Raw genomic sequence first — 27971 nt, 5'->3', positions numbered from 1 at the left:
CTTTTAGAAAAACTGTTAAAGTAATTGGAAGAATTAAGTAGGCCACGGCTGCATATGCTTGTGGCAGCCACAGAGGTAAGAAGCTAAAGCGTGTTGATAAAACTATCTGAAAGGGAGTTTTCTTCATGTTCTGCTTTTTCTACAGTAGGTGATTTTTTTCCACATGTTGAAGGCTTGCACTGTGATAATAAGCAATTTTTAATTAGGTTGAACAGATTTTAAAACAGGAACATTTTATCCTTCTTTAAATTACTATATTGAGAGATGGAGGTATAGTATAGTACAGTATTATCATTTGCATCACAATAGCTCAAAGGGCTCCAGTGAATTCTGGGCCCCTTTGAACTTGGTATTATACAAACACACAGGCAGAGACAGTCCCTGCCCAGAACAGTTTGCAAACCTAGGCCCCAATTCTGCAATATACAATGTGCAAACGGACTGAAGCCTCTGCAGCAGGGCCCAACTGAAGTCAGTAGAGCTCTGCATAAATGCAGCAATCTGCCTAGACTTCCTGCAAAGACTCAGGGCTTGTCTGCACTAACACTTAAGTCGATGTAACTTACGTTGCTCAGGGGTGTGAAAAAACACCCCCGAGTGACATAAGTTATATTGACTTGAAGTGGTGGAGTAATTACACCGACAGGAGTGTGCTCTCTTGTTGAAATAGTATGTCTTCACCAGATGTGTTACATCGGATGCAGCTGAGCCAATGTGGCATGGTAGTGCAGACAAGCCCTTAACTTCAAACATGTGTAGTCCTGCTGACGTTAAACATATCATATGCTAAGTCTTTGCAAGACTGAGGCCTAATAAAGACAAAATCAGAGTACTAACAAACACTACGAAGGAAAGGGATGAGGATAGCTAATATGTTTCTTGGGTTAGAATGGAGAGCTATGTATACTCTTGTGGGAGGGTGATTTTTTAATACCTCTTTCTGCTTTTTAAAACGTTAATACTTCTGGGATTTTTTTCATTATTATTAATTTGACATTGGAAGTTTGATTTGTCCATTTTAAAAGTAATGTGTTTCTTTTTAAATGATAGCACTATCCTAATGCAACATATTTTTATGCATGGAATATTTACACCATATTTTATTTGAAGCTGGAAATTAAAGTAAATTAATGATTATGTAATTTCATGGCAGGTCTGTATGAAACAGTTTCAGGCTGTCAGTGATGCCCAAACTATATTTTAATAAGTATCTTCCCCAGTTTTCAAACATCATAGACGTGAAAACTTTACTTCACTTCTCGTACACACAGGTATTTCTAAAAACCTGTCTCTACAGGTACTGTAGATGGCTCCAGGACGAGAACGCCAGATCTGAGCTTTACTATCTTTGGATAAGGTGAACTGGACTCTGGACCAGATTTCATAGTTCATACCCATTAGATCCTGTATCTTAACGCAAAAGCGTTTTATTAGTCTCTGGCATAGCACGGTTTCTTAGTGATCTCTTCAGCGTTTACCAATCTGGACCTCAATTAGGCAGACACTTGAGACATCCAAGCAGATTCTCCCATTTTGGTCTAATAGCCAGAGCAAGTCTTGTCATTTTTTACTGACAGTTAATGAGGGGTATCTGAGGCCCAATCCAGCAAATCTCTTAAGCATATGCTTAATTATAACCATGAGCTGTCTGAAGCCAATGGGAATATTCATGCATATAAAATTAAATAAGTACAGTATTGCCAACCCCAAACATTTAAAAACCATGAATCAGACCTGCAAAAAATTATGACACTACTTGTAGTGCCCCCACTGGCTTAAAAAAAATCATGATTTTTATAAATTAATAAAATTTGGTTCTTTTTATTTGTATTCTGGTTTCTGAGCCTTTATAGGGCACTTACATATTCTAAAGCTTTTCTCCACTGCCATATGGGCTAGACACTTTTTTTTTTTGGTGGTGCGGGGGAACGACAGCTGAGAGGCTTCTAGAAAAAACACAAAATGTGAAACTTGCAGTAAAATTGCAAAAGTCGGCAACACTGTTCTTGACTGCTGTGCTGGATCAGGGTCTTAATGAACTACTGTCTTTACTTTGCAACTGGTTGGCCCCTTTTCAAATTCTCTGAGGTGAACTCAGCTAGATTTTTCCCTCAACTTGTCTTTCCTTTGGAGGTGCAGGAAGCAATGCAGGCTTGGTTCCCCTGTGAATCTCAAATAGGATACAAGGCTCAAGCTTTTCCCCATAGGGCAATGCAATACAAAGCATCTCTCAGGCCCAAAGCAAAGTAGAGGTCTCTTTCATTTTTTAATTAATAGTATTGATATATTTATGTGCTAAAATTTAATATTCTTAAATTTTGCCATGTAAAACTTACTTAAATCTAGTAAGAAGACTAAAGTATTTATTCAGCTGAGCATAATGAATTTAAAGCTGAGACTTTTCAAGTTAATCCACAGTTATATGTAAACACAGTCTATTTGCTGGGTTTTTAAACTTTGTTTCACTTTTTTTTCTTCTTCCAAACAATACTCAAGTAAGTTTTATTGCCTTTAATAAAATCAATAACTGTGAAGAATCCACTTGTGCATTTGGTCCCTTTATCTTGAAATTCCTTGCTTCTTTAGGTTCAGGTAATTACAACGAAGGAACTTCTAAAGTGCACACTATGGGCACATTTAACATTTATGACGAGGGAAAATGATAGCGGGGTTAGTGTCTTATTACCTTAAATGATGGTGTTCAATAATGAATGGTGTTCTACAATGCAGCTTTAGTGCTAGATCTATTGACTGCCACCACATTGTTAATAAGGTATTAGTTTACATACTTCCTAGAACAAAAATTTAAAAACCCCAGTGGTAATTAAAGACAACCTCTGATTTAGAAACCCGGTAATGGGACAATAGAAGTCCTATTTTTAACATTTTCAGTTTGGTATTTCTAGACTATTAGGAACTTGTAATGACTCTTATTAAAGGAGCACAGTCAACCTGGTTCATCAAGCACACACACAAAATCATTTGCTTAAGTTGGTTTCCCTTGCAGATGTGAAGGCAAGGATAACTGATTTTTTAGAAAATTTGATCTTATCTAACAGGAGACGAACAAAAAAATCAAAATTCTGATTTCTTTTAAAGGAATTACATAGAAGTGCCATACTTCACAGAATCAAAGACTTCACATTTTTGGGTAATTACGTTATCAGTGAATCAACTTGCAGCAAACTCTTAGGTGACATTTTAATGTAAGAATCTTGATGGAACCTACCCAGACAAAGAGCCTGACGTGTTTTATAGCCTGAGTTCTTACCACATCTTCTGTAGCATATACTAAAGTTCCTTTGGCTACACCAGATAGACTTGCTAGCCCTGACAGATACAAAAGCATAGCTAAATGTTCCACATGCAGAAAAGGTTGTCCCAAAGATGAGGGCACAATCAATTTTTCATCATCTGAATAACTTCTGTTTTGCATATCCCCACCTCAACTTTTCTTTCTAGAATCACAATTCAAGTTTCCTGTTCTTTTCTTTTGGCAGTCCTAAAGAATATGATCCTCCTCCTTAATGGTCAACGCTCACCTTTGCTTAGAAGCCTGCATAAGGTTCTCTTAACCGATTAAGGTCCACAGCAGTCTTGTGTAGTAGGCCCATTGAACCAACAATCATGTAGGGGAGGATCTCTGTACCCTGTGCATGGCATGAAGGGGAACTCCTATTGGCTTCCAGTTAATGGAAGTACACCTCTACCCTGATATAATGCGGTCCTCAGTAGCCAAAAAATCCTACCGCGTTACAGGTGAAACTGCGTTATATCGAATTTGCTTTGGCCTTGAGCATTTCCGTTATTAATAGTCACTTCCTGCCCCCTCAGAAGCCCCGACCCATCCAACCCCCCCACCTCTCTGTCCCCTGACTGCCCCCCCAGACTCCTATTCCCCTATCCACACCCCCACCCCCAGTCAAGCCCTCCCGGACTCCCACGCCCTATCCAACGCCTCCGTCCCCTGACCGCTCCGCCCCCAGAACCTCCGAACCATCCAACCCTTCCTGTCCCCTGACCACCCCCCAAGATTCTCTGCCCCTTATCCAACCACTCAGCCCCGGCCCAGCACCCTTAAGATGCTGCTCAGAGCCGCATGTCAGAGCCAAACATGCTGACGCGCTGATCCACTGGACCGCGCAGCCCCGCCTCGCCCCCCAGAGCGCTGCTTTACCGCGTTATATCCGAATTTGTGTTATATCGGGTCGCGTTATATCGGGGGCGAGGTGTACCTTCTCATAGATCTCAGGTGAATTTCATTCCTATCCCTGCTAAGCCGTCTGCACAAAGCCCAGTTATTTTGGGGTTGCATGGGAAGAAGCATTTGAAGTGATTTGAGAGTCCCAGATAACTTTTATACATCCAGAAGGGAGAAAACAATCTCAGAAGACAAAACATTAAGCTTGCAAAATAGAGCTCATTTTATAAAGAAGTCATAATTAAGTCTGACAAACCAAATGCCATTCAACAAACCACCATCAAAACCTGAACAAATAACTAGTTCAAGTCAAAAATATAAAAAAGCAAGCCAAATACTGAATATCCGTAAGAATGGAATTCATAATTATTTTCTCAATAGAATCAGATTTACTATCTCATCATGTTTTGCTTAACCTCAAGGACAGAATAATGTAAATTGTTTAGCCTCAAAGTCATAAGAGAGTATATTTGTGTAAATTCCATACCAGAATAAAGCTTTTCTGGGATATTTCCAGCACACCAGGAGGTTCCAGGGATATTTCACAAAGGATTTGTTTTTTAAATGTAAGTTTATAAAATTCATTGTGTACCCACCACCTCTGCCAGCATGTTTAAGGTGGGCATTCAATACGTAAATCTGGAATTAATTCAATCTTCACTTTTGTTCTACAGTGGGTGCAAGATTAATAAAAAAGCATGAGCCTAGGGCCCCTGAATCAATTTTACTAAAATACCTACGCAAGGAACTGCTAGGAAATGTTCCCCCTTTATTTTTTAAAAGAGCATATTTTCCCTCTAACAATACAACAAGATACCAGATTTGGTAAACTACACAGCAGACACTTTTTTTGTGCGCTGGCCTTGGATGTTTATGTGCGCACTGCAGGGCTCCAACATGGCAGCAACCATTGGAAAGCCAAAGTTTCATCTAGCAACGTACTCATCTAATAATTTCAAGAAGTTCAAAGAAATTCTGTCCACCAGAAAGTTTGGAAACACTCATTAAGGTACCAACATCAACCTGAGTATCATTCAATTTTCAACCAGGTGCCACAGACCACTACCCTCAATCATTATCCCAAGGAAGACTCTACATGCCAGCATGTAAATTGAGACTTCCACCTATTAGGTGGGGCTGGAGACCTAGCTTTCCTCCATCCTCTTGGTATGGACCTGATCCAAAGTCCACTTAAGTCAATGGAAATCTTTTCATTGAGTTTAATGGTCTTTGAATCAGGCCATTATGATTTGCACTAGACCTGCCGCTTTCCATTTCTCTGGTTTTGGTTTACATAAGATTTTTTTTTAAGTTTCACTGAATTTCCTTATCTTAAAACTTAAAAAAAATAACTATGATGTTCCAGTCACGCTATTATAAATTGAAAGATTGCTTAGAAGTATAATCCAACTGGTATAGTTTGTTTATTTGGGGAGGTGGGGGGGTAGAGAATATTTTTTAATGTTTGCCAAATATTCATGAAAACAGAGACACACTGGGGAAAACATGGACTTCATAACTGAAAGAAAACAATTTATATTGTAAATCATTTTGGTGGGGGTGGGGGAGTAGCAGGGTGTCAAACTAGCATTCTCTTAGTCTTAATCCATAAAAGCAGCAGATACAGGTCAGCCTATTATTAAAGAATTATTGTTCGACAGACAATATAGTACTGCTGTTTGGAGAATGAAGCACTAGGCACCACAAAGTGTTACTAAGAACAAGCTATTGCCAATACAGAAAGTGGAGACAGCTATCACATAGTGTGTTCTTGTGGTTGAAGAATGGTGGAAAAGTTTCTTTTATTCTATTGAAACGATATTAAAATAATTCATTGCAACAAGGCCAGTTTAACCTTTTTTCTTCCTTCACTTCACTCATTCAAAAAATTCAATTGTTTTGAATTGATTTTCCTGGAGTTATTCTTCAGTCCAATTGGAGCAAGGAGGATGTCCCTTCCTTCACTCAAGCTCTTTGTTTTATTATACATATTGGTTTATAGATTTAAAGGTTTTAGTCAATATGGGGTTCGGACTGAATAGATAATTGTCATGACCTGTCCCTCTGTGTGGCTTAATGAAGTAAAAAAAAATTAAAATCTGCAGCAGTTTGGCAGCCTCACAGCCTGTGAAGGTTCATTAAATAAGAGATGGCATGTTTTATCATTCACCTTCGACTACCAAATTCACAAGGCTAACAGAAGGTTTACCATGGGAGGTAGAGAGAGATCAGACAATATCCTAAATTCACCCTTCCAGTAAAACAGCATGTGGTTGCTACAATTACTATGTGAGCTCATCAGAAACGTAGTTCTAGGTGAATTTGTTCTTTAACCTTTTATGCTACCATCTCAAGGAAAAACAGGTGGTATGCTGTTTGTGCCCAGAACCAGTAAAACAAAACACCAATTGGGAAACAGTAGCATGAAAAAATATTTGATGTAGTCTTTGTCTCTAAGTTGCAGCATTTGATTAAGGAAATGCTTTACATGTGTTCTTTGGTATTGCATTTCAGTTGATTTTAACACATTCTGTAATTGTAGCTGAAAAGGAGAGGCCATAGTGAAAGGGTAAACAAGAGACAACTGTTTTATTTTGAGTCAGTGGTGCTTGGAATTTATTCTGCTCAATGTCTGAGAGGAAAGTACAGTTATCTTTGGGTATGTCCAGTGTGTAAATAAATCCTATTCTTGCCTAGCTGTGTTTCATTGTCTTTTGATAATGAAAATCAGAAAGGACTTTTGTACACAGAAAACTTACAAATCCATCAGACTTGAAAGTTTAATCCAATGGTCTGTTATGTTTTTCATAGTTTTCCTTAAGCATTTAGGCAAATTTTCAGAAGTACTGATTAAAACAAGCATTTGCACCCTCATTTTACAATAACAACATTTTAAAATTTATAAATTTGTCCTCCAAGGTAGAGGAAAGGTGGAGTTTCACAAGGTAGCACTATGTCAGGTCTAAAAATATTTTAGGACAGTTGCAGACTCCTGTAGGATAGTCCATCATATAAACCAACTCTGGACCATTTGCGTCGCCATCACAATCCTACAGAAAAATCAAACTAAATTTTTGACATTATATCCATTTCCATTATCAAACACTGATGTCACAATCACGGGATGACCACGTCACATTGAAATATAAATAAAGCAGCTGAGCTGTGAGGATAAAAGCATGATTAAAAAATATCAAATATCTACAACAGCAAGAGGAAAACAAAATTTTTGGTTAACAATACTAAGGTTCTCTATCTGTTCCTGTTGACCATTTGCATATGAAAATCTTTCTTTAAAGTAATTTCAGAGGATAGAAGAGGGCATGAGACGTTTATGACTATGTCAAGGATGTGCATATCATTAACTTGCTTTAATAAAATGGCCCAAAGTAGGTGTGGTTAAACACTGGAAATGAATCAGGCCATTTATGATATAAATGTTATTAGCTAAAAAAAAAAAAAAAAAAAAAATCAGCAGCCTTTTGGTGGCAATGAACAGGAACAGGATAATGTTGCCTTCTGAAGAAAGCTGCCAAAAGGCATATAAAAACCTGATTGTACTGAGCATGTTAAGGGTAAGAGTCCATTTTGGGTCCTTGGCAAATGTATAAACTACTAAAACTGAGGATATAAAAATAAAGCTACTGCAGGAAGCTACCTACTAGGTAGGATTTATTTAGCAAATACTTCTATAGCCTACCTTCAGCCTTTCATGGTCTGTGTGTATAAAAATATCCTCACTGAATTTTCCATTTTTATGCATCCGATGAAGTGAGCTGTAGCTCACGAAAGCCTATGCTCAAATAAATTGGTTAGTCTCTAGGGTGCCACAAGTACTCCTTTTCTTTCTATAGCCTAGATATCCTGATTCACTCTTTTGAAGTAATTTACAATAATAAGTGAGACATTTCCAGATTTATGAAACAGATATTTAGTGTTAAATGAGATACTTGAAAGGCAGGAGTATTATTCTTTGTAAAATATAGACGGTGAATTATGTCTACTTGTTTGTCTGCATTACAGCAAAATCATGTTTTGTTGATTATATCAACCTTTAGCATACAAGATCTATGATAATTCATTCCTGAAATGTATTCTGTTTGGGCACACTTAAATCAGTTTTCACTGTAACCTCATTTTAAAATAATAAATGAATGGACAAATGCAAATCTGTATATGGTTTCATTTATACTGTTTTTTAAGCTCCTGTGCACCATAGATAATATCATAACCCAAATGCCACTTGCCCGCCCACCAGTTTGTTGTATGTGCCTTTTGTGTCAGAATAAGTATTGCCGTATGCCTTCCATTCAGATCATTTTTCATTACAGTCTGTGGTTTCAACATTTTAGGTTTATTTGCCTTCTTTTTATATCCACATCCTCTCATTTTTTGTAATCACTCAGCCTGCCCATTAAAAAGCCTACAAGTTATGACATACTTAAAAGTAAAACATTAACAAAGAACAAAAGTTCAATATAGAAATATATAACTGATTTAAGCCAGTATGAAAAAAATGAAAGACATCACGGTAGATTTCTGGCTGTGAGTGAACGGTGAAGTTTCAGACTTACGTTAGCAGGAGGAATACTGTACAATACCACAAAACAAAATCAATAAAAATTGTAGCTCCAACTATGTCACCTATTCCAACATCAGTATGAAGGCCAAAAAATGTTAACATTGTTAGGTGGAAAATTAGAAGAGGAATGAACGTTTTGCCACTTATTGCTCCTCTCCCCTCTCCCTTATAAAAAGGCAATAACCAAACAAAATAAATATTCACATGCACATTAAAATAGTACAATATTTGCTTATAACAGACTGTATCATTATTCCAATTATTCCAGAATTAAGATATTTTGTGTAATGGTCTAGTGGGCAGGGCTTGGCTCTAATTCCTAGGTCCACCACTTGCTTTCTGCATCACCTTAAGCAAGTCAATTCACTCCCAGGTGAATCAGTTTCTCTATCTGTAAAGCAGGTAAAATATACTTCTCTCCCTTTGTAAAGCACTTTGCAATCTACAGATGAAACATCTGTATATGAACTTAGAATGGTTATTAGTCCAACAAATTTATCTGTAAAAAGGTTACTTTCACCTACTAAATCAGAGCTCCTTCCTTTTGTATACATTGTTTGTTCTGATAAACTCATCTTGTCTTTGAGATCAGATAAAAACAAAAGGTTCTTTTGAGGTCTCTGCTTCAGGACAATACTACTACCACAATATGATAAGGAAAAGGAAGATTTTCAGATTTTTCCAAAGGCTTAATCAGAATGTGAGTGTGTGTGAAATGAACCTGACTCCCTTTAAAAAAAAAAAGAGTACTGGAATCAGGAAGGGGACACTCCACAGCATGATTTTTTTAAATAAAAAAAGCATACTTTTGAAGCTAAATGATCTACAAATGAGGAAGAATTTAAGTGTTACTATTACAGTTATATTCTGCAATGATCATAATGCAGTTAGTTATACCATTGTTGTTGGTAAGGATGCAGTTTTGCATGAAACTGGGCAGTGCTTAGCACTGGAAGAATGCAGTTGTGTAAAACACCACTTTGTTAGCAAAGCTCAGTTGCCAGGTGTGGTTTTCTAGTAAATGGTTAATACAGATTTCAATTTTTTAAACATTTATAAAATGTTATTTTATCTCCCAGATATTTTCTTTTTATTCCTCAAACATATTAAGAACTTAATAAGATTCCAGTCCAATACTGTATCTCTATTTGGATTTTTATAAGATCTTCATATTCTGAACATTTTAAAAACAGGCACACAATACTTTCTCCAACTGCCACCTTCTTCCTCGTCAGCCAAATTAGCCAGCAACAGCTTCAAGAAGCAATGCTGCACGACTCCCAGAAGTGCAGCCATCCTACTACTTCAGCTTGTCCTGGCAGTCAATTCTACTCTATATAGATTCTTATTGCACTCTTGTAACCATACTCTCTGAATGCCTCACCTCCCAACCCTCCCCTGGCCACCAGCTGTACCTCTTTCAACATCTCCAACCTTCCCAACAACTGCAGCCGCTCCTCCCCATCTCACTCCTTAGCTAGATCGCAGAGATTCCCTGATCTCTCAGTCTCTCCTCTGCCCCTAAAACGCTTCCACTTCTTTTCCTTCCCTCCTTTATCCCCCCGAGCTTCTACTTCCCCATTTAGTGCCCTTATGGTTCCCCTCCCTCCACTGTCGCCCCGATTCTACCTCCCAGCTACTGCTGCATTTCTCCCTTGCAGAGCCCCTCTGCTTCTCCCTCCATTCCACACTCATGGTCTCTCCACCCACCTAGTGGTATGAGGAAAGAAACTGCATGTAGTGGATGGGGAGACACTATGTGAGAGAGATGGAGGGGAGGAGGAGACAAACAGAGCGCACTCTTGGCAGAGAGGGTCCTTAAAAAGCGTGGTGTGCTGCCTTCTTAAGAGTGGCAGAGGTGCAGAGAGTCCAGGCAAACTGCAGTGTTGTCCAGTACCGTTTACATAAATAGAACTGCAGTTCTCCTCCATGAAGTATAAGCACTACATTGAGACTAATAGCTAAGGAAAGCATTACAAAATTACAGAACATTTTCAGTAACAGACTAGAGTATTAATATGATTGTGGTATGAAAGTCAAAGACAAGAATTGCAGCTTTGACACTGTAATAAATAGTTTCGGGTAGCAGTTTGCAATTGTGGTGGGGAAGTGCACTTCTTCAATAAAGCAAAATGGATTTTGGCTGCAGGGAATTTATACTTTGTACCCTTGTTCAAATATTAGCTATTTGAAGCAACAAGTCAGAGAAATTCTCTCCTCTACTGATTTCATTTCTTCTTAGGGGAAATTTATAACATTTTCCTATTATCACAAACACAGATATTGCTCCTGGGGGAACTGTGCATCACTGCACATGCACAGAATTCATGGCCCCCGCAGATTCCTTTGTTTCCCTGCAGAAAAATGACTTCTGACAGGGAAGCAAAGGGATGCCACAAGAGCGGTCAAGAGCCCCTCCCTGGCAGCGCAGGCAGGTTGATTTCAGCACCCAGAGCAGCTGGTAGAGATGTAAATCACCACTGGGGGCAGGAGCTAGGCCATCATCCATGAAAGAGAGACACGTTCTCCCTCTTGCTTGCTACTGTGGCATACTCAGCATGGAGAAGCAGGGTTTCGGGGTGTTTCTGAGGAGACAGACATGGGGCAGGCTCTGGCCCCTCAGGCAGAGCAGAATGTAGCAGCCTGCCTGCCTAGTGAATTGTTCCCATTGTCTTTGTGAATTCCCCCAGGAGTGTAAAACAGGTGTAAAAGTTTTAAGGCTCCTTTACATTGCCAGAGTGGTGTAAAGGACAGTATGGCCTTATGAATGCTTATGGCGCTTTTGTGATTAGTCTACATTTTTGGACTGAAGAATTTTCATATCAAAATGTGCTCCATGAACAGTTTACTACTGACCTTTCTGGAGATGGTCAATAGCCAATATAATCTGTGAGTTTGATTCCCCAGTCTTCACTTGCTCTTCAGTTGCCTATGATGTAATACTGAGCATATGGCTGCATATATTTGTTGACTAATAACTAGAAGAAAAGGATCAATACTAGCTATATTACTATTAGACAGAGAGGGTCTGGGTATTTCCTCCAGTGCTTCCCACTCCTATTCTCCATATCTTGTATTATAGTTTAAATTAATTACCAAAATAATCAAAATATTGGGTTATTTTGACAAATATGCAGAATTTTGTATAATTTTAAAATGTTGTGCACAGAATTTTCAATTTTTGCTGCCAAATTTTTAATAGTTTGGTGCAGAATTTCCTCAGGAGTAAGATATTGCACATTCCTTTCAGTCACTGTAAAAAATTAAATTCAGCACGTAAAATAAGAAAACTTTTCAAAGAGATGCACTATTCATTGATTTCAATATACAGCATCTATCTTCTTTGGTTTACCCAAATGTCGAACTTTGTGAACCAATAAAATGGAGAAGGGATAGATTAGTGAATAGTAGAAGAAGCTGAATTATATATATAAAAAAGTCTCTTTGGAATTCTATTCTGTTCACTAGGCCTGATTCTCATTTGACTTACATGTGTATAAATCAGGAGTATCTCTATTAAAGTTAATGGCATTACCAACTATGAAACTGGTAAAGGATCAGAACCCAGGCCCATTGTAATACTCATCTACACAGTAAATCCATGCAAATATAAGACGACCAAAAACTCTAATTTATGTGCACTTGCTATTTTAACAACCGGTGTAAAAGTGGAATTCCACAAAACGAATATGCCATGACCAGTGATATTATTGACATCTGGTCCTTTGTACTGCTCATTAAAATTACCTGGCTTTAGTGCTTTTACTTGTACATCTCTCTCAAATAGTTTCTTATTATTTTGTAGGCATCACATAATGAATATAATTCCAGGTTACACAAAGTATTGTAATTCTTTTTAATATCCTACATAGGTCTATATCCTGCAAAGTGCTGAACAACTTGTTATTTTACGTTACCTTGTGGAGGTACTAAGTGTCTTTAACCAGAGTTGTTTAGTTCCACATCGTGCTTCCAGTGCTGTACTTTTTTTTTTTTTTTTTTTTTGGCGTCTAATGTTAGCAGTAATACTGATGATTACTCACTAATGCCCCTGAAGAAAAAAGTGTGCCAAACTGGCTAAATTTGCTTAAATGTGCAGTGTTTGTGGAAAGTGCTGTACTAAATTAAGATTCTAGCAGAAAATATAAGTGCAATTCTGTCTAAAAATTGTTCTTTTCTGTCTTTAATTTCTATGATTTTATAGTTGCCTTCCTCTTTCCTTTCTTAAAGGATGTTGGAATTTCCTTGTGCCCTAAGGTGGTGTAGTGTTTAAAAAAAAAAATCAGAATAAACCACATACACATGATTTGTACTTAAGCTATTAAGTTTTTTTTCCGCCCCAGGTTTCTGGGGTGTAATCTAACTAACCCTAGAATCTTTTCATAATTTAAAGCACATACATTTTACTTTAATCTGGAAACTACCCCTGGTCTAACCCTTTGCGAACACTTAGAACTCATTTAAAAACTTTTCAGCTACAAAACCATGTATCCTGTTCCTCTGCAAATTTCCTTTCACTAGTACTTAGTGATGCTGTTCCTTTTCTCCACATCAGTCTGTAACATTTCTGTATTTAATGTTGTATTGTTTTTGTTCTACCTGGACAATCTTCCTTTCAATCTCTGTTTTGGCTGACAAGCAGTTTTATTCCCCTTTCAGCTTTCTTTCATAACTTTCTTTATCCCTTTTTCATTTTGCATCATTACACATGCTTCACACAACTTTTTATTCCTATGACTTCCTTAGTTAGCCACATTGTTTTTCTTACCTTCTATTAATATTTTTAAGTGTTACACTAATTCCCCCAGCTTGGGCTAGGTTTTCTTCTGTAGTCTTTCATTCCTTTCTCAGTGAGTATCACACATTCTGTATTCCTGTTGACCTTTTTAAACTCACCCTTAGTTTTTCAGTTTTCCTGTTATATTTGGTGATTTCATCTTTTCCTTTATTAATATACATAATATTTACACCAGAAAATGGTTCATATAGCAATTTCAATTGCTTACTTCCTCCCCCCTCCCCATTTTTTCTTTTGAGGATCCAGGGTGATTTAAATCAGACAAGTTATTTCTTCTATTCTAGTTTAGTCCTTTTAAATATGGTGTCCCAGAAGCTGGCTCTATGTACCACATCTATAAATCACAATTTCCTTGAATGTTCCCTTTGATGATGTCCCACAGTCTATGATTGGGTCATCAGTTCCCTCTATTACTTAAGATTTGTTATATATTTTATTCCTCCTCCTTCATCACGTGCTTTTGTGGACCATAATTCCCCCCCAAAATAAGATATAATATAAATAGATTTTTAAAATAGCTACACTACTATGAGATTGATTCTTCAATCTGCGTATCTATGTGTCTGAACTGTACTGTGTGTCTGATCAAGAGTGAGAGCTTGTTGGGACAGGTTTCAGAGTAACAGCCATGTTAGTCTGTATTCGCAAAAAGAAAAGGAGTACTTGTGGCACCTTAGAGACTAACCATATTCATTTATGTTTCTGTAAGGTTAAGTGTGCTGATGACATTCAGTAAATAATCATAATAGGCTGAAGCTGAACCTAATCAAATATCTCATAAACACATCATAAAAAATTGCAGACAAATCTCCTGCTTTCAAAACTTTAAGGAATTCCTAAAACATTTAATTCTCAACTTATTCTCTCTCCCTCCTGTAGACTCCATTAACAAGAGATTTATACTTTATTGATTGTAAGGGGCACTTTTCTCTCCGCCTCTGAACACTCATTTTATGTTCATAACCTTACTATAATCCATATGAATTTATTATTAGCTGATGACATCAATTCTTCTAAAGGGCCCAGATGTTTATACAGGAGATCCCTGCTTTTTCTTATGTTCTCTTAAGACCAATATGCTTCTCTTGAGACTTTCACTAGAATCTACAGAGAAAAGAGAGCTGCAATCCTTGAAAGCATGAATGCAGTACTTTATAAAAAGTAACTGGCATCTTTTAGATTAGCAGTCTAGATTTAAATACATGCCTGAAGAACAGTAAGTGGTGGGGTTCCCCCGCCCAAGATATCTGTTAATGTAGTCATTGACTGATTTATTGTTTTTGTGGTTTATCTTGAATTGCAGTTTTGTCTCATTACAGAAGTCTCTCTGTGACATTTCAACCCTTTGACAAATTCTTGTTTTTTTTATATAGATAGATATGTAGATATATAGCTATATACATTTAATAAATATATTAAAAACAAGAATTTGTCAAACGGTAAAAATATATAGTCCCTGTATTTATTTATATCTATATATATAAAGGGTACGTCAAAGGGTTGAAATATATATATTCTTTCACAGACAAAAACTTAGAAGTTGATTGACATTAAGATTGATACTATGTATCAGTGACTTAAGGGTAAAAATTCTTTAAAATGCTGTAGTTAGTTTAACAAAAACACACACACTATTAAAAAAAACACATGAAATTCAATCCCATATAACTCTACACAAGTACAGCCTGCTTCATCGCCCCAATTACTCCCTTTGGCACTGGCCTCCATTCTGCTTGAACATTCCATGTACCTTTCTCCACTGACTCCCAAGCTCCATGCAATCAGCAACCATGATAATGGCATTTTAAGAGAAACAGGTTACTGTACTTACTAGTCACATGTGTACCCCTCACTAGAATTTTTTCATGGTTATTTTTATTGGGTTAAAGTTAGGGTTTTACTAATCTTCAGATAATCACAGAAACTTGTTAGAAAACTCCTACTGATCATCTGGTCCATCCCTTCACCAGTGCATGATTGCTCCCCAACTTATATTTTCTAATACTCTGTCCACTCCACTTTTTCAAGTTTTACAACTTAACATTGACAGCATCTCATTAAACCCTATAAATCAGGAAAGACAAGCATTCAGGTTGCCAGTACAACCTTTATTCTGCTCCCTTGTGTGTATGCATTATGATTATAGGATAAAATTATCAGAAGTACCTAAGTGACTTAGTAGTGTCACTCCCAATTATTTTCAAAGTGCCTAAGTCACTTTTGAAAACTGAGTTTAGGCTGCTAAGCCACTTAGCCAATTTAGAAAATTTTACCCACTCTTTAATTATGTGATCTCATATTATTCTCCCCACAGTAACCTGTCTTATTTAGTAATAGGATAAACGGTGCTCAGGTAAAGAGACAGATGTTCACTATTTCTTTTTACCCCCATCATTCAATGTGAGAACCCTGCCTTATTTGCTGCACACACTCCAAACACTACACTGACTATTGAATTATTCATTTCTTCATGATCTTTTCTAAGGAACTCAGCTCTGCAGTACTTGAGTGACTGTCAACTATTAATGAATTTATCTCCCCTGTGAGATAAGGGCATCATCATCCCCATTTGTGAAATGGAAAAAAGACAGAGACTTGTTTGGGCCACACATTAAATCAGTGACAGTCAGTGTTAGAACTCAGGACCTTCTAACTCTTAGCCGCATGCTCATTCCTGTAAACCACACTGCATTACTGTCAGAGGTGTGGAGCATTCACAGCTCTCATTTACGGCAACTGTGAGCAGTCAGCTTTTCAGAATATCAGACCTCAGGAGTCTCACAATTAGTGGCCACCTGCCATAATTTTGGTTTAAGTGCCCTGATCAGCAACACAAAGCAGAGACAGGGACAGAACTGAGTTCTCCTATGTAGTATTCGACTGCCACAGGCCAGTTCTTTGAAATCCCTTGCTTTCTTCTCTACACACCTTGTAACTTCTACAGCAAATGAGACCACGGTCCTACAAAGAGTATTATTCAATACACTTGATTTATTCTTTTAACACCATCCATTGCATGCATTGAATAAGGTGGGGTACCCTGGCAAAATATGTAATCATGTGCTTAAAGAATGTATCATAATTCATACACTCAGTGGGATATAATTAAGGCTTCAGGGGTAATAAATTCTGTTATTTCCTCACTTCCTACTACTTGTCCTTGCAATCTAAATATTCTTTTAATAAAGGATATTATATGGAAAAAAAAACTAAGAGAAATAGTACAAAAATTCTATCATGTGCAACTATAACAAGCCCCCATCATGCAACATCAGCAGGATTTGAACCCTAAACATTTAGCAATGCAGCACAGCTTGAGTTACAGGATTAACTACACTAGCTGGCAGCAGCAGAAGGACATTATCCCATTTGAGAGGAGTATGAGCTGCTGAAGCCATACTGGTTGGGGGAGCGCAGCCCAGCTCTACATGAGATGGCATGCTCCCACCTTATGAGGTATCCCTGGGGTGGAAGGGAAGGTGGGCAGCTGGTTCAATGTGCTGGATCCAGGAGGTTGTCAGGAGGAACCCAGCCCAGCCCTCTCCCTCCCGGAGCTACATGATCTGCTCCAGCAGCAACCATGCTATGTGCTTCCCAGGGTTCCCAGTGCAATGCCATCTGCTGCTGCTTTAGAAAAAACAAGGGCCTTAGAGCAGAATGTGCATATTGATTTATTTTGGCATACTGCCAAAATATTGCCAACAAAGTGACTAGCAAAAAGGAAATGATGATATTTAACAGTTTAAATTTCAGCTAAACTTGAATGGAATTTTATGGGTCAAAAACAAGGTATTTCTTTAGCCCAAGGATTTTCCCCCTGCCAAATTTTGAACAACTTCCGCATATAATGCAGAGGTTAGAACTGTTCCCCAAAAACAGTCACAAGAATCTTTTATAGTGGAAAGTATTTGGGCAAATAAATATAAGTATCACTACCAGCTCTCCCTAGGATTAACCTAGGAGTAACTGTAAAGTTTAGACACATAAAAAAAATCAGAGATGGCCTGGGGGGCAACCATATATAACTATATTTTGAATTATTTCAGGCTGCTGGAAATTTCTTTACTTTTTTTCCACAGAACCAAACCCAAAAGTAAACTATTCTTCCTACCTATGAAGTAGTATGAAGACAACAATGTTACATTGATTCGGTAACGAAAGATTAATTTAAAACTGTTCCAGATCTCTTGATGGAACAATAGATTACTGGATATTTTTCAAGGAGTAATAATAACCTGCAGCCATTGTAGCAATACCCCATTTACAAGGTGTTTTGAAGGATTTAAACAAATCCATGCCACAGCTATATATCATTCTTGAATTGTGGAGCATTTACAACATTTTTATAGTTCACAAGATGTATGAAATTAGTACTAGATTTTTTTTCTCAGTTGCAATGCTCTCTCTCCAAGTTCATAAGTTAACTCATGTTTGGTCCTTTATTCCCCCCCCCCCTTTTTTTTTTTTAAGATGCACTAAAAGCTAAAGGTAAAGAACTGAAGTTCAGAAAATACTGGAAAAGCCTTAGTGCTCAAAGCAATAATAAAAAATACCAAGGGACAATTTTTGAAGCTGCATTGGCAATAAAAAAAGCCAGTAATAGTCTTTCATGTTTTCATATATTTGCAGCATTCTAAAAATAGTCCTATTAAACAAAAAATGTGAACTACTTATAACACATTCAAACTGCTGTTTTGTGTTGGCATGGAAGCTTTTTTAATCTTATATTTTACCGAAAAAAAATTCAAAATGAGACCAGAATGTGTCTTGATTAAAGATCTAAATGTTTCATTGTAATACTTTAGCCCAGGGATCGGCAACCTTTGGTACGCAGCCCATCAGGGTAAGCCCTGGCAGGCCAGGCCGATTTGTTTACCTGCTGTGTCCGCAGATTCAGCTGATCACAGCTCCCACTGGCTGCGGTTAGCTGTTCCAGGCCAATGGGGGCTGCAGGAAGGGTGGCCAGCACATCCCTTGGCCCGCACCACTTCCTGCAGCCCCCATTGGCCTGGGACGGTGAACCGCAGCCAGGGGGAGCTGCGATCAGCCGAACCTGTGGACACTGCAGGTAAACAAACAGCCCGGCCTGCCAGGGGCTTACCCTGCAGGCCGTGTGCCAAAGGTTGCCGATCCCTGCTTTAGCCAGAGAAAGTCCACCTCTTCTAAAGGGCTAAAAACCAAGGGTAATGTCATGATAAGTGTCTACTGCAGATCACCTGACAATAAAGAGAGATGGATCAAACTTTTTTTAAACAACTAAAAAAATCATCCAAAACACAGAATTTGCTAGTAATGGGAGACTTCAACTACCCAGAAATATGTTGGTAAAATAATACAGCAGGGCACAGACTATCCAACACATTCTTGGAATGAATCAGGGACAACTTTTTATTATAGCTGGCAGAAAAAGTGACTAGGGGAGAGGCTATTCTAAATTTCATTCTGACGAACAGGGAGGAACTAGCTGAGAATATGAAGATGGAAGTGATCAGGACATGACACAGTTCATAATTCTAAGAAAAGGCAGGAGGGGAAACAGCAGAATAAAGACAATGGACTTCAAGAAGGCAGGCTTTAGCAAACGAACTCAGGTAAGATCCCTTGGGAAGCAAGTCTAAGGGAAATAAAGTTCAGGAGAATTGGTAGTTTTTTAAAGAAACATTATTAAGCGCACAAGAGCAAACTATCCCAATGCGTAGGAAAGAAAGGCAGTGGTAAGAGTGTGGATTAACCAGGAGATCGTCAATGAACTGAAACTCAAAAGAGTTGTACAAAAAGTGGAAACTAGGTCAAATTACAAAGGATGAATACACAACAAAACAACACAAACATATAGGCACAAAATTAAGAATGCCAAGGCAAAAAAGATTAAATTAGCTAGGGACATAAAGGGTAACAACATTTTACAATGTGGACAGGGTAGGCCCATTACTCAATGAGAAGAGAAAGACAATAATAAAAAATGCAGCAATGGCCGAAGTGTTAAATGCCTTTTTTGTTTCAGTTTTAAACAAAAAAGAACGCAGTGACTGGACAACTAACATAGTGAACGTCAGTGTAAATGAGTAGGATCTAAGGTTAAAATAGGAGAACAACAAGTTAAGAATTATTTAGACAAGTTAAATGACTTCATGTCTGGAGGGCCTGACAAAATACGTCCCTAGAATACGTAAGGAGCTGGCTGAAGAGATCTCTGAGCCATTAGCAATTATCTTTGAGTGCTCATGGAGGATGGGAGAGATCCCAGAGGACAGGAAAAGGGTAAATATAGTACGTATCTATAAAAAGGGGAATAAGCACAATTCAGGAAACTAGAGACCAAACAGCTTAACTTTGGTATTTGGAAAGATAATGATGCAAATAATTAATTTGTAAGCACCTAAAAGAAAATAAGGTGGTAAGTAACAGTCAATATAGATTTATCAAGAACAAATCACGTCAAACCAACCTCATATCCTCCTTTGACAGGTTAACAAACCTTGCGGATGGGGGGAAGCAGACGATGTGGTGTATCTTGACGTTAGTAAGGCTTTTGATATTATCGCACATGACCTTCTCATAAACAAATTACAGAAACATAGCCTAAATGAACGTGCTAGAACATAGGTGCACAACTGGTTAGAAAAGAGTACTCAGTAGTTATCAATGGTTCACAATCAAGCTGGAAGGACACATCAAGTGGGGTTCTGCAACGATCTGTCCTGGGTCCAGTTCTATTCAATATCTTCATAAATGACAGGATAATGGCATACAGTACACACTTATAAAGTTTGCAGATGATACCAAGCTGGGAGAGATTGCAATAGCTTTGGAGAACAGAATTAGAATTCAAAATGATCTTGACAAACTGGAGAAATAGTCTGAACTAAATAGGATGGTATTCAATAAGGACAAATGAAAGTACTACCCTGAGGAAGGAATAATCAATTGCACAAATACAAAATGGGAAATGACTGATGAGGAAGGAGTACTGCAAAAAAGGATATAGAGGTTACAGTGGATCACAAACTAAATATGAATCGACAATCTAATACTGTTGCAAAAAAAGCAAACATCATTCTGGGATGTATTAGCAGGACAGTCATAAGCAAGACACGAGAAGTAAATCTTCCACTGAACTCAGCACTGATAAGGCCTCAACTGGTGTCCAGTTCTGAGCACTACACTTCAGAAAAGATGAGGACAAATCAGAGAAAGCCCAGGGGAGAGCAACAAAAAATGATAAAAGGTCTAGAAAACATGACCTATGAGGAAAGATTGGGAAAAAATGGGTTTATTTAATCTGAAGAAGAGAATACTGAGAGGGGGACATGAAAAGAGTCTTCAACTATATAATAAATTGTTATAAAGAGAAGGATGACAAATTATTCTCCTTAACCACTGAGAGCAGGACAAGTAGTAATGGGCTTAAATTGGAGCAAGGAAGATTTAGGTTAGACATTATGAAAAACTTCCTAACTGTAAGGGTCGTTAAGCACTGGAACAAATTACCTATGGAAGCTGTGCAAATCTCCGTCACTGGAGGCTTTTACGAACAGATTAGACCAACACCTGTTAGGGATGGTCTAGATAACATTCAGTCCTGCATCAATGCAGGGAACTGGACAAGTTGACCTACTGAGGTCCCTTTCAGTCCTACATGTCTATGATAATATGATTCTCCACACACTGGCAGAAATATTTTGTCTTTACACCTTATAGAAACCAAGATGCAAAATTTATGTATGATTGGTTTTTGTTTTTTTAATGAAAACCATTCCATTTTTCCTCCCACAGATATCTTTGAAGTATATGCTGTAGGTGTTTGGTTCACTCTGATTGCTTGCCTCAAGCTGACATTTGTCAAGGTCTCCTCTTCAAAGAGCACTAAAGCAACAAGTGTTCTTTGTCCCAGACATCTTATATTAAAATTAACAGCATTTTAAGTAAATGATGACTCCAAGTTCTTTATAACTCCCTCAAGACTACAGTAGTTTACACTGTGGCTTAAAAAAATGCTAAAGTGAATTTTAAAATAACCCTACTAGCGCCTACCAGAGTTTTATAGCTTCAAGATTGTGCTACACTTGAACTCACAAGAGTTTGAGGAATTTTTCAGAATGACTCCCAAGCTCTGACAGAGTTAGCTGTCAGGCTGAAAGAGACCCAATGGGTAATCCTGCATAACTATTATCTTCCTATATATTAATTTCAATTTTTTCCCCCAGCTTACAATTTAAATATCTCTAGTGGAAAAGTCTCAACTGTATAGAACATTGTATTGCCTTTTATTTGCTGTTAGTTGCCCTTACTGACTTCTTCCTGGTTTAGTTTCATGCACTTCTATTCCTTGTTATGATGTTCTCAATCAAAAACCACTACGCAGCTTAAATGAATTTGTCTTGCTAGAGTACCTTTGGCAAAACCAATGCATTCCAGCGGAGCCAATACATTCTGGGGCTATTCTAACTTATGGCAGCCTCCGTACAGCTGCCAATGGGCAGCTTCAAAACCCAGCACAGCTCCAAAATCCAGAATAGCTGTAGCGCAAAGAGCTACAGCCACTTTCCCTCCCATGGAATACTTGTATGCCATGGGTTCCAGGTTGGGAAAGCACAGGACCATTTATGTTGACCCTACACTGCTCCTGCACCAAGGGAATATCCATGGGGACCAAAACAGCCTCTTTAAGGCCCCTGTACATCACCAGAGTAGCTCTCATGGACCAGAATCTGGCCCTTAACAATTGTGTATCTGTCCACTCCCATCATTCTCATCTTTTTTCCTCCTTTTAAAATTCTGTTTTAGCACAGTTTGTCTTGCCTTCCCCTCCCCTCCCCTTCACTCACTCCATGCTTTTTTTCTTTTTGCTCTGTTGGGGGGGGGGAGCAGAGGGAGGAAAGAGAAACAATATAACATTGCTACCTCTTTTTAAACATGGCTGCAGCCATTCATGAATTTCATGGCATTTCTTGCAGCTGCTGACTGGGAGTTCTCTAACAAATCTTCATCAGACACCACTGAAGAACCCCACACTAACCCACATACCCCTAAGCAAAGAACCATTTGGAGACCTGCATTTACAAAGCCATTCTTGTACTACTTTTATTATACTTAGTGCACTGCACTGTGTTTTGTTCCTTTAGGAAAAGGCAACAGCAACCTCAACAAAACAGCACTGTGCTGCAATTTATTTTTCATCTCAGCTCATTTGCATGCTTCCTTCTCACACTGGAGAGCAATAGCTTTAACTCTTTGACTACAAAGTCATATTCTGAAGATGGCAGGAGTCCTGAAATAAGTTTCTCAGAGGTCAGAAAAAGAAACTGTTTTGGTAGCTTCCTCCTACATAAACACAACAATATAGGAGACTGTTTCCATTAAATGGCTTTTGTTCTTATATTGTTTCTGTATTACTCTTGTAGTAACAAAAGATTTCAGAGTGTATTCTTAGTAACACTATCTGTCTCATTAGGCAAAAGAGAAAAAATGCATTTTTTCTTTTACTTGAAGTCTCTTTCTATTAGTGTCTTGGCAGGCCATTCTTAGAAAGATGTATATCTTATTTCACTAGTAGTGATTTTACACAATCATACTACTTCTGCAAGGTTTGCTCAGGGGCTGTACACTATGCTACACTGGTGGTGTTCTTTGCACTGTAAGAGAGATCATTTTTCATGTATTTTACCACTGGAAAAGGTTGTTTGTCATTGCTGCTGTTGAACTTAGCTAAGTGCTAATGAAAGCCAAGTGGCACAAACTTCAATGCCACTATAACTGCAGATTACAAGTCCTTGACTGCTATAAATCACAGGAAACAGGATGGATGAAAACTGCTGGGCTTGCAACTGATTGAAGTGATCACCTATACCACCTTCTTCCTCAAGCATGAATGTAAAGGGTGCCACAGCATTGTTACCATTGACACCTGCTCAGTGTAAAATGCACACAATATTGATAAGGCAACAAGTACCATATACTCCGTACCTCAAGCAGGACAGATGTTAGCAAGATGAGAGACAACATTTCATTTGTAATCTTTCAAGAATATGTATTAGTTCTTCAGGAAACCTGGTTTCGTGAGTCTGAAAAGTTCCATGTGGATAAAAACTCAAAAGTTCTCATCAGGAGAAACTGCCAAGAAAACAAGTCTTGTGATTTTGTAAAATGGCCAGAAAAAATACAGAGCAGTCAGAATTCTTTTGAGGATTCAGAAACATACAATTACCCTGCATGCTGTTTTAGGTTTGAATTTTTTAATCTCTGGGAAGATTACCCTTTCACTTATAATTCTGCATTGAAATGACAGTGATTTGTCCAAAGCACATAAAGAAAAGAAGAATTAGTGACAAAGGAATAGCACAAATTGACATTTCACAAAATTAATGATAAACTGCAGGTTATGTGGGCATTCTAGATTAATTATTCTAACCAGTCTTAATGCACTTTGGCTCATACATAATATCCAATTAGTCTATAATAGCACTGGTAATATAGATCAATGACTTGTACTTTAGGCTCACAACAGAAACATAGCGAGGTTAAAAATAGCATTCCTTGCTAAGCTCCCCAATTTTCAATTGTTAATATCTTTCTAAAAATAATACTTTGGGGGTTGAAACTTCACGTTTGGTCTTACCTTAAAGGTGAATTCTTTCAAGAAGTCTGAACAAAAAAAATCTATTCAGCTATTTCTGAGGAAGTCAAGTGAGAAAGAACACTTGTTCTGCTCTAATTCCTCAAACAGTTGATTTTAGAAATTTCTTAGCATGTGGCTAATCATCACTCAGGCATAGTTGCTTTGCTAAATTTGAAAGAATGAGTAAAATTTAAAATAAAAGAAAATTTGATGGCAAACACTCCCCAATTTTCTATAACATGTTTGAAATTTACCATCCTCTCATTGATGTGGACATGGAAACAATGACACGCATAGCCGTAGTATGGTTAAATGGAGAAATCAAACTTTGAGATTATTAACCAACAATTATTATTGTTTTCATTACAATTATTATTAACCTTCCCCCTCAAACCATTCTGAATGACTGGTGCATTGTGGAATTCAACTGGGCACCAATGGCTCCAGTTTCTACATATATGAGGGTGGGTATGAGGGCAATGTACCCTCTACACCCTCAGGCCTACCTAGGGACCCATCTAGAAGCCAGAATTCCAACCCGTTCCCCTCCTCCACACAGGAGATAAGAAATGTGAGATGAGGGGAGCCACACTAGATGAGACATGAGGGCATATCCCCTCACCAAGTAATGTGCTTGGGGCTAATGCCCAAGCAGCTCACTGGGTTACAGGGATCTCATCTCAGATCCTTTTTGAACCCACCAATGTTGTGACAAATGTAATTTAAATCCCAAAACTGGAACTCAAAGATGTCAGATGGAAGGTGAAAAAACCCACACTGCAGTTTGCCAATTTTTCCATATGGGAAAAAAATCCCTTCCAGACCTCCAAACAAAAGACTGATGAGATCAGCCTAGTCCCCAGTGTCACAGGAGTCTGGAATACTAGGTAAGGTGGGAAAAAAGTAGGGCTGGAACAGAGAGCCCAAAATGGCTACTTGGCTTAACAGCAAATGGTAGCCATCCCATCCTACCCCTCTTACTCCAGAAGGCGAAAATCAAGTAGCTGCCCCAGTGTCCCAGGCCAATGGCAGCAGGAGTGAATGGGATGAGCTCCAATGCCCAGAGGCAGTATGAAATGGCCTGCAACCCTTCCACACAGTACAGAGAAAGAGGGGAAGGTAAAGGAAAGATGCATACACATACACCCATGCTGCACTTCATCGGGAGAGGGAGCCACAGAAGGGTGTGTTGCACTGCCCTATCTGCTCCTGACTGAGATCCCCCAAGGAGAGGGGTGTCTCCATAGGTCCTGGCCCCAATCAGCAAGTTGTGGAAACTATCCTAGATTCTACATCCCATTAATACACTTAAGACCCTCCCAACTTCTCTTTCCATGTGAAGAGATTACTTATTGAATTAAATGAATATTATGTCATGTACCCTAGGTGAGTAAAGGCACTGGAGAATTTCTAGGGGGAGGAGACCAATACAGGCACTACATTCCAGAACTGATTGGTAAACTAGGAGTTCAAAGGAGAGCAACAAAGTTGATTACTTTGCTGTAAGAGTTAATTTAAGAGGACATATTGAATGGACTAAATATGTATAATTTGGTAAAATAACAGTTGAGGAAAAGTGACTTACTCCTTATGATGAGTGACTTTCAAGCTAAAATAGGATGTGACAACCAAGAAATGGAAAAAATCAATGATGAAGCATGGGTTGGGAATCATTAACCAAAATGACGAGAGACTCATTGGACTGTACTTGGTAGCCAATCTACTTCTTCCAAGCCCTCGATTCCCTCACAAAGATGTACATAAAAAAACATGGCATTTGCCAGATGGCAAAATGAAAAACTACATTAACTACATCTGCATTAGCCTGAGATTCAGGTTATCTGTCCAAGAGGCAAGGGCATATCAAACAGCAAATATCAGCAGAAAGCACAATCTTTTCATTGCTACCTGAAACTAAAATTGAGAAAGATCTTTAAACAGAAAGTGGTAAAGAATAGCACCAGTACAAAACTGGATACAAAAGAGTACTGCAAGAAATTACAACCTGAACTAAGGAACAGGTTTGAGGCAGTGCCAAAGGCAAAGGAAAGCGAGACACACACACTGGGACTGAAGAAAAATGGGCAGTGTTCGTTGGCCTGGGCACGTGATTCAAGCTGCAGCAGTCACAGTTGGATATCAACATAAAGCAAGAATTGGGTAAGTCAAAAGATGTGGCAGAAAAGGACAGAAAGGACTGAAAGGAAAACTCCTGAATGCTAAGACCAACAACATACTGGAAAAAGCAAAGGAGAAGTACAAGAAAGCAGAACAGGCAATGAAAAGCAATGCAAGGAAAAAGAAACAGAGATATATTGAAGACCTAGCAACTGAAGCTGCTGCTATGCTAGGAAACCACAGAGCCATTTACAATGTGACTAAAATCCAGTCTGTACATTCCAAAACAGGAAATAGGCCAATAAAAAGCAATGATGGAAAAATGCTTACAACTGGGGTAGAACAGAACAGATGGGCAGAGCATTTCAAAGTCATCCTCAACAGACCCAGACCCATTTCAGATGAAACATGTGAACCTGATCAACTTGACATTAACATCTGTCCAATAGAGGTGTCAGAAGTACAGGCTGCAATCAAGTAACTGTAAAACAATAAAGGGACAGGAGAGGACCAAATCACAGCAGAAATGCTGAACACACGTGACATCAGCATCCTCACAAAACAGACAGAGTTGTTCTTTGAAGTTTGGGAAAACATCCCTCTGGACCAGTGGGAACATGGAATTATCGTCAGAAAACCCAAAAAGGGTGATCTTACTGACATTAATAACTGGAGAGAAGTTGTATTACTTTCTGTTGTAGAGAAAGCCTTCCACAGTGAGACACTACACCAAAAAAAAGAGACAGTGGATGCAAAGCTTAGAGAAGAACAGGCTGGACTCAGGCCCAAGAGATCTCGTGTAGATCAGATATTCACATTAAGGACCACTATAGAAGAATGTATATAATGGCAACCTCCCCTCACCATCAATTGTATTGATTTTTCAAAAGGCATTTGGCAGTCTGCACAGACATACATTATGGAATATTCTTCAACTCTATGGAATCCCAGTTAAAGTCATGAACATCATCCAGGTCATGCACAGAGATGCAAAGTGCTCCATACACTCCAGAGTAGCTCAATACAGACACTGACATGAAACATGGCTGCATTTTATCTCCGCTTTTGTTTGGCATGCTACAGACCGGATAATGAAGAAGTGTATTAGCAACGCAAACACTGGCATAGCATGAGATGATGGCAAATGCCAAGAAGATCTCGACTTTGCTGATGATAACATGCTACTTAACAACACACCTGAAAAGTTACAAAGAAAGACAGAAAACATGGCAAAAACAGTAGGCCAAGCAGGGTTCAAAATTAGGTATGCTAAAACAAACATCCTTGAAGCCCAGATGTCAAGCAGTATTACATTAGAAGGAAAAATATCAAGAAAATAGAACAATTCACCTACCTGGGCAGCACACATTGGCCAACAGAGACCTCAAGAAGGAAGGGACATCAAGGATAGGAAAGGCATCCACGGCATTTACTAAACTTAACATATAAATGACTGAACCCCTGGAAGATTACATATGCACAGTCAACATTGGGGGGGGCGAACAATCTCAAATCTTCGGTTCGCTGATGACATTGATGGCCTGGCAGGCAGCAAAAATGAACTTGCCAACCTTGTGAAATGATTGGATGAAACCTCCACAAAAAATGGCATGGAAATCAGTGCAAAGAAAACCAAGCTGATGACAAACAAACG

General features: G+C 38.4%; 1 protein-coding gene across 6 annotated transcripts in view; it reads right to left on the bottom strand.

Moving 5' to 3' along the window:
- COMMD10 (COMM domain containing 10) overlaps nt 1–27971 on the bottom strand; it is a 167932-nt gene that overhangs the window by 82860 nt on the left and 57101 nt on the right. The gene's annotated exons all lie outside the window — the stretch shown is intronic.

This window comes from Lepidochelys olivacea (assembly GCF_965140295.1).
Source record: "Lepidochelys olivacea isolate rLepOli2 genome assembly, chromosome: 5".
NCBI classification, from domain to species: Eukaryota; Metazoa; Chordata; order Testudines; family Cheloniidae; genus Lepidochelys; species Lepidochelys olivacea.
This window is presented reverse-complemented; position numbering and strand designations above follow the sequence as displayed.